Genomic DNA, 7,449 nt, shown 5'->3' with positions numbered 1-7,449 from the left:
TGGAGTCATTGAAACTCATTTTTTCAACCGCTCCACAAATGTATTGTTTAACAAACTCTAGTTTTGGGAGGTCGGTTAGGACATCTACTTTGTGCTTGTGTGACACAAGTCATTTTTTACAACAATTGTTTCCCGACATATTATGTCACTTATAATTCACTGTGTGACAATTCCAGTGGGTCAGACACAAAGCTGACTGTGCATTGAAACAGCTTGAAAAATTCCAAAACAAATCCAGTGGGTCAGACACAAAGCTGACTGTGCATTTAAACAGCTTGAAAAATTCCAAAACAATTCCAGTGGGTCAGACACAAAGCTGACTGTGCATTTAAACAGCTTGAAAAATTCCAAAACAATTCCAGTGGGTCAGACACAAAGCTGACTGTGCATTGAAACAGCTTGAAAAATTCCAAAATGATGTCATGGCTTCAGAAGCTTCTGATAGGCTAACTGACATAATTTGTGTCAATTGGAGGTGTACCTGTGGATGTATTTCAAGGTCTACCTTCAAAAATCAGTGACTCTCAAAAGAAATCAGCCAAGACATCAGAAAAAAATTGTAGATGTCCACAAGTCTGGTTCATCCTTGGGAGCAATTTCCAAACGCCTGAAGGTACCACGTTCATCTGTACAAACAATAGTACGCAAGTATAAACACCATGGGACCACGCAGCCGTCATACCGCTCAGGAATGAGATGTGTTCTGTCTCCTAGAGATTAATGTACTTTGGTGCGATAAGTGGAAATCAATCCCTGAACAACAGCAAAGGACGTTGTGAAGATGCTGGAGGAAACCGGTACACAAGTATCTATTTCCACAGTAAAACGAGTCCTATATCGAGTCCCATATTGACGTTTTACTCTATCCCAACCATGAAGCACGGGGTTGGCAGTATCATGTTGTGGGGGTGCTTTGCTGCAGGAGGGACTGGTGCACTTCACAAAATAGATGGCATCATGAGGCAGGAACATTTTGTGGATATATTAAAGCAACATCTCAAGACATCAGTCAGGAAGTTAAAGCTTGGTCTCAAATGGGTCTTCCAAATGGACAATGACCCCAAGCATACTTCCAAAGTTGTGGCAAAATGGCTTAAGGACAACAAAGTCAAGGTACTGGAGAAGCCATCACAAAGACCTGACCTCAATCCCATAGAACATTTGTTGGCAGAACTGAAAAAGCGTGTGCGAGCAAGGAGGCCTTACAAACCTGACTTACTTACACGACCTCTGTTAGGAGGAATGGGTCAAAATTCACCCAGCTTATTGTGGGAAGCCTATGGAAGGCTACCCGAAATGTTTGACCCAAGTTAAACAATTTAAAGGCAATGCTACCAAATACTAATTAAGTGTAATGTAAACTTCTGACCCACTGGGAATGTAATGAAAGAAATAAAAGCTGAAATAAATAATTATCTCTACTATTATTCCGACATTTCACATTCTTAAAATGATGTGTGATCCTAACTGACCCAATACAGGGGATTTTTACTAGGATTAAATGTCAGGAATTTTGAAAAATTGAGTATAAATGTATTTGGCTAAGGTGTATGTAAACTTCCGACTTCAACTCTACATCTACATGATGTATTGTTACACCATGTAGGAGCAGTATAGACCTAGTCTGTTCATTATATACATCTACATGATGTATTGTTACACCATGTAGGAGCAGTATAGACCTAGTCTGTTCATTATATACATGATATATTGTTACACCATGTAGGAGCAGTATAGACCTAGTCTGTTCATTATATACATCTACATGATGTATTGTTACACCATGTAGGAGCAGTTTGGACTGCTTATATATATATAATGAAATAAATGAAAACCTACTTTTTGTCTTAAAATAAAATAAACATTTCCCTTGACTGTTACCCTCCCACCCAGCAGATGGCGATGTGCCTTTTTTCAGGCAATGCTGCCAGTGTGACGTATAATCTAATGGACGGGACGCTTCTACAACAACGTCGAGTTATTCACCTCCGTAGCTGTTAGCCATCATAAGCGAAAACATTCAAGCTCTTTAAACGCTTTCGGTGTATATTAGCCACGGTGTTTTAAACACAATTGTCGTATCTACTAGTTAGTTACCCAATTTAATATAATATTTACGTTGTTGTTAGCTAACTGGCTGAGTAAATTAGAAGTAGTGCTAGTCTAGTCACTAATGCTAACTAGCTATCTAGCTAACATCCCAACCATGAGCTCACGAAACGACTCCCCCACTTCTAAAGAGGGGATCTGCTGGACGGAGAAAGAAACTCTGGGGCTGAACATTGTCGTGAAAGAGGAGAAGGAAGAAGAGGATGTCACAGTAAAAGTAGAACAGAAAGACGTTTCAGTGAAAGAAGAGGAGGATGTTACAGTAAAAGAAGAAGATGAAGATGAGGAGGAGGGGGAGATGACTGTCACAGTGAAAGAAGAGGAAGACATTTTTGGAATGAAGGAAGTGGGGGAGATTACTGTCACATTGGAGGAGGAAGAAGAGGAGACAGGAGATCTGATTAACAACAGTGAGTAATATCTTAAACACAGGGGTACAAACTCTGCAGTTGTTGAACCGATGTGTGGTTTTAAAGGGGCATTTACTGAAGTTCTACACTTTAATAGTTCTGTACTGTAGGAATCGTTAAAGCTACAAGGAGACGGGGACGGCCAACAAAACGTTAATGGATCAAATGCTTCCTGTTAGATTTTTCACAACATTTGTAAACATGTGAATATCTCTTTCTGTACTGCTTTGCTCAGAAAGAGATGAGCGAAAATCATCTCATGTCTTACTTCAAATGATGAAGAGGACAGAATCAAGACAATGAAGGATCATTTTGATCTGGATGAAATGTATTTACAAAAAAATGACCACAGAGGTTATTTAAAATCCTTAATAGTACTTTGACCCATAAATCTAAGTAATATAATAATAAAGAATCCCCATCAGAATCCGTCAGTTTGGGACGCAACATGGGCCGAATCTCAATCCACCTCATCTAATTCACCTCATCTGCCGATGTTGGGGTTGAGTCTCAATCCACCTCATCTGCCGATGTTGGGCTGAGTCTCAATCCACCTCATCTAATCCACCTCATCTGCCGATGTTGGGCTGAGTCTCAATCCACCTCATCTAATCCACCTCATCTGCCGATGTTGGGCCGAGTCTCAATCCACCTCATCTAATCCACCTCATCTGCCGATGTTGGGCTGAGTCTCAATCCACCTCATCTAATCCACCTCATCTGCCGATGTTGGGCCGAGTCTCAATCCACCTCATCTGCCGATGTTGGGGCTGAGTCTCAATCCACCTCATCTGCCGACGTTGGGGCTGAGTCTCAATCCACCTCATCTGCCGATGTTGGGCTGAGTCTCAATCCACCTCATCTAATCCACCTCATCTGCCGATGTTGGGCCGAGTCTCAATCCACCGCATCTGCCGATGTTGGGCTGAGTCTCAATCCTCATCTAATCCACCTCATCTGCCAATGTTGGGGTTTCCACCTCATCTAATCCACCTCATCTGCCAATGTTGGGGTTTCCACCTCATCTAATCCACCTCATCTGCCATGTTGGGCTGAGTCTCAATCCACCTCATCTAATCCACCTCATCTGCCGATGTTGGGCTGAGTCTCAATCCACCTCATCTAATCCACCTCATCTGCCGATGTTGGGCCCAGTCTCAATCTAATCCACCTCATCTGCCGATGTTGGGCCGAGTCTCATCCACCTCATCTAATCCACCTCATTCAAGCCGATGTTGGGCTGAGTCTCAATCCACCTCATCTAATCCACCTCATCTGCCGATGTTGGGCCGATCCACTACTCATCTGTCTCAATCCACCTCATCTAATCCACCTCATCTGCCGATGTTGGGCTGATCTCTCATCTGCCGATGTTGGGGAGTCTCAATCCACCTCATCTAATCCACCTCATCTGCCGATGTTGGGCTGAGTCTCAATCCACCTCATCTGCCGATGTTGGGCTGAGTCTCAATCCACCTCATCTAATCCACCTCATCTGCCGATGTTGGGCTGAGTCTCAATCCACCTCATCTGCCGATGTTGGGCCGAGTCTCAATCCACCTCATCTGCCGATGTTGGGCTGAGTCTCAATCCACCTCATCTGCCGATGTTGGGCTGAGTCTCAATCCACCTCATCTGCCGATGTTGGGCTGAGTCTCAATCCACCTCATCTGCCGATGTTGGGCTGAGTCTCAATCCACCTCATCTGCCGATGTTGGGCTGAGTCTCAATCCACCTCATCTGCCGATGTTGGGCTGAGTCTCAATCCACCTCATCTGCCGATGTTGGGCTGAGTCTCAATCCACCTCATCTGCCGATGTTGGGCCGAGTCTCAATCCACCATCTAATTCACCATCTGCCGATGTTGGGGTTGAGTCTCAATCCACCTCATCTGCCGATGTTGGGCTGAGTCTCAATCCACCTCATCTGCCGATGTTGGGCTGAGTCTCAACTCCTCATCTAATCTCATCTGCCGATGTTGGGCCGAGTCTCAATCCACCTCATCTGCCGATGCTGGGCTGAGTCTCAATCCACCTCATCTGCCGATGTTGGGCTGAGTCTCAATCCACCTCTGCCGATGTTGGGCCGAGTCTCAATCCACCATCTAATCCACCTCATCTGCCGATGTTGGGCTGAGTCTCAATCCACCTCATCTAATCCACCTCATCTGCCGATGTTGGGCCGAGTCTCAACTACCTCATCTGCCGATGTCTGAGTCTCAATCCACCTCATCTGCCGATGTTGGGCTGAGTCTCAATCCACCTCATCTGCTGGGATGTTGGGCTGAGTCTCAATCCACCTCATCTAATCCACCTCATCTGCCGATGTTGGGCCGAGTCTCAATCCACCGCCTATGTTGGGCTGAGTCTCAATCCACCTCATCTAATCCACCTCATCTGCCAATGTTGGGGTTTCACCTCATCTAATCCACCTCATCTGCCAATGTTGGGGTTTCCACCTCATCTAATCCACCTCATCTGCCGATGTTGGGCTGAGTCTCAATCCACCTCATCTAATCCACCTCATCTGATGTCTCTCAATCCACCTCATCTAATCCACCTCATCTGCCGATGTTGGGCTGAGTCTCAATCCACCTCATCTAATCCACCTCATCTGCCGATGTTGGGCCGAGTCTCAATCCACCTCATCTAATCCACCTCATCTGCCGATGTTGGGCCGAGTCTCAATCCACCTCATCTAATCCACCTCATCTGCCGATGTTGGGCCGAGTCTCAATCCACCTCATCTGCCGATGTTGGGCTGAGTCTCAATCCACCTCATCTAATCCACCTCATCTGCCAATGTTGGGGTTGAGTCTCAATCCACCTCATCTGCCGATGTTGGGCCGAGTCTCAATCCACCTCATCTAATCCACCTCATCTGCCGATGTTGGGGTTGAGTCTCAATCCACCTCATCTGCCGATGTTGGGGTTGAGTCTCAATCCACCTCATCTAATTCACCTCATCTGCCGATGTTGGGCTGAGTCTCAATCCACCTCATCTGCCGATGTTGGGCTGAGTCTCAATCCACCTCATCTGCCGATGTTGGGCTGAGTCTCAATCCACCTCATCTAATTCACCTCATCTGCCGATGTTGGGCCGAGTCTCAATCCACCTCATCTAATTCACCTCATCTGCCGATGTTGGGGTTGAGTCTCAATCCACCTCATCTGCCGATGTTGGGCTGAGTCTCAATCCACCTCATCTAATTCACCTCATCTGCCGATGTTGGGCCGAGTCTCAATCCACCTCATCTAATTCACCTCATCTGCCGATGTTGGGGTTGAGTCTCAATCCACCTCATCTGCCGATGTTGGGCTGAGTCTCAATCCACCTCATCTGCCGATGTTGGGCTGAGTCTCAATCCACCTCATCTAATTCACCTCATCTGCCGATGTTGGGCCGAGTCTCAATCCACCTCATCTGCCGATGTTGGGCTGAGTCTCAATCCACCTCATCTGCCGATGTTGGGCCGAGTCTCAATCCACCTCATCTAATCCACCTCCGAGTCTCAATCCACCTCATCTAATCCACCTCATCTGCCGATGTTGGGCTGAGTCTCAATCCACCTCATCTAATCCACCTCATCTGCCGATGTTGGGCCGAGTCTCAATCCACCTCATCTGCCGATGTTGGGGCTGAGTCTCAATCCACCTCATCTGCCGATGTTGGGGCTGAGTCTCAATCCACCTCATCTGCCGATGTTGGGCTGAGTCTCAATCCACCTCATCTAATCCACCTCATCTGCCGATGTTGGGCCGAGTCTCAATCCACCGCATCTGCCGATGTTGGGCTGAGTCTCAATCCACCTCATCTAATCCACCTCATCTGCCAATGTTGGGGTTTCCACCTCATCTAATCCACCTCATCTGCCAATGTTGGGGTTTCCACCTCATCTAATCCACCTCATCTGCCGATGTTGGGCTGAGTCTCAATCCACCTCATCTAATCCACCTCATCTGCCGATGTTGGGCCCAGTCTCAATCCACCTCATCTAATCCACCTCATCTGCCGATGTTGGGCTGAGTCTCAATCCACCTCATCTAATCCACCTCATCTGCCGATGTTGGGCCGAGTCTCAATCCACCTCATCTAATCCACCTCATCTGCCGATGTTGGGCCGAGTCTCAATCCACCTCATCTAATCCACCTCATCTGCCGATGTTGGGCCGAGTCTCAATCCACCTCATCTGCCGATGTTGGGCTGAGTCTCAATCCACCTCATCTAATCCACCTCATCTGCCAATGTTGGGGTTGAGTCTCAATCCACCTCATCTGCCGATGTTGGGCCGAGTCTCAATCCACCTCATCTAATCCACCTCATCTGCCGATGTTGGGGTTGAGTCTCAATCCACCTCATCTGCCGATGTTGGGGTTGAGTCTCAATCCACCTCATCTAATTCACCTCATCTGCCGATGTTGGGCTGAGTCTCAATCCACCTCATCTGCCGATGTTGGGCTGAGTCTCAATCCACCTCATCTGCCGATGTTGGGCTGAGTCTCAATCCACCTCATCTAATTCACCTCATCTGCCGATGTTGGGCCGAGTCTCAATCCACCTCATCTAATTCACCTCATCTGCCGATGTTGGGGTTGAGTCTCAATCCACCTCATCTGCCGATGTTGGGCTGAGTCTCAATCCACCTCATCTAATTCACCTCATCTGCCGATGTTGGGCCGAGTCTCAATCCACCTCATCTAATTCACCTCATCTGCCGATGTTGGGGTTGAGTCTCAATCCACCTCATCTGCCGATGTTGGGCTGAGTCTCAATCCACCTCATCTGCCGATGTTGGGCTGAGTCTCAATCCACCTCATCTAATTCACCTCATCTGCCGATGTTGGGCCGAGTCTCAATCCACCTCATCTGCCGATGTTGGGCTGAGTCTCAATCCACCTCATCTAATCCACCTCATCTGCCGATGTTGGG

At 47.1% G+C, this 7,449-nt stretch overlaps 1 long non-coding RNA gene across 1 annotated transcript; it reads right to left on the bottom strand.

The window, feature by feature from the left end:
* Nucleotides 1-3,264: 3,264 nt before the first annotated feature.
* On the bottom strand, nt 3,265-5,491 carry LOC127918415 (uncharacterized). The gene is made up of 3 exons (XR_008099932.1): nt 5,467-5,491; nt 5,346-5,430; nt 3,265-3,305 (listed from the first exon to the last, which is right to left on the bottom strand). It is a non-coding gene; the product is annotated as an uncharacterized LOC127918415 (long non-coding RNA).
* Nucleotides 5,492-7,449: the final 1,958 nt, after the last annotated feature.

Source organism: Oncorhynchus keta, unplaced genomic scaffold, assembly GCF_023373465.1.
Source record: "Oncorhynchus keta strain PuntledgeMale-10-30-2019 unplaced genomic scaffold, Oket_V2 Un_contig_14132_pilon_pilon, whole genome shotgun sequence".
Classification (NCBI taxonomy): Eukaryota; Metazoa; Chordata; class Actinopteri; order Salmoniformes; family Salmonidae; genus Oncorhynchus; species Oncorhynchus keta.
This window is presented reverse-complemented; position numbering and strand designations above follow the sequence as displayed.